This window comes from Capsicum annuum, chromosome 5 (assembly GCF_002878395.1).
Source record: "Capsicum annuum cultivar UCD-10X-F1 chromosome 5, UCD10Xv1.1, whole genome shotgun sequence".
NCBI classification, from domain to species: Eukaryota; Viridiplantae; Streptophyta; class Magnoliopsida; order Solanales; family Solanaceae; genus Capsicum; species Capsicum annuum.
Window position 1 is genome coordinate 220,527,586 of NC_061115.1, and position 371 is coordinate 220,527,956.

Below are 371 nucleotides of genomic sequence, written 5' to 3' on the forward strand. Positions count from 1 at the left end.
TTTGTAGAAGCTCCACCTCTCTCAAGGTTGAACGTAAAGTCTTTCGTAACGATAGTCAGACTGCATTCCGACATTTGATACTAGTATGAGACTAGACAGTAACGTAAAATCCTTAAAACGAAAAGTACTCCCTATTAGGGTTTTTTTCTTGTCTAAGACTTAAACTCGAAATCATCGATTAAAGGTAAGACTTAAGAGAACTATTTATCACACCACAACCTTCAAATCGGAAGATACAATTTGCATCCATCTAATTGACTAATTTCACGGGATATCTGTCACCTCCCACTAGAAACATTACGTGTCGATTTCATATTATTTTTCATTGACCATTACTTTCTTTCGAGCAGTCACTTCTATTTGACTTTCTT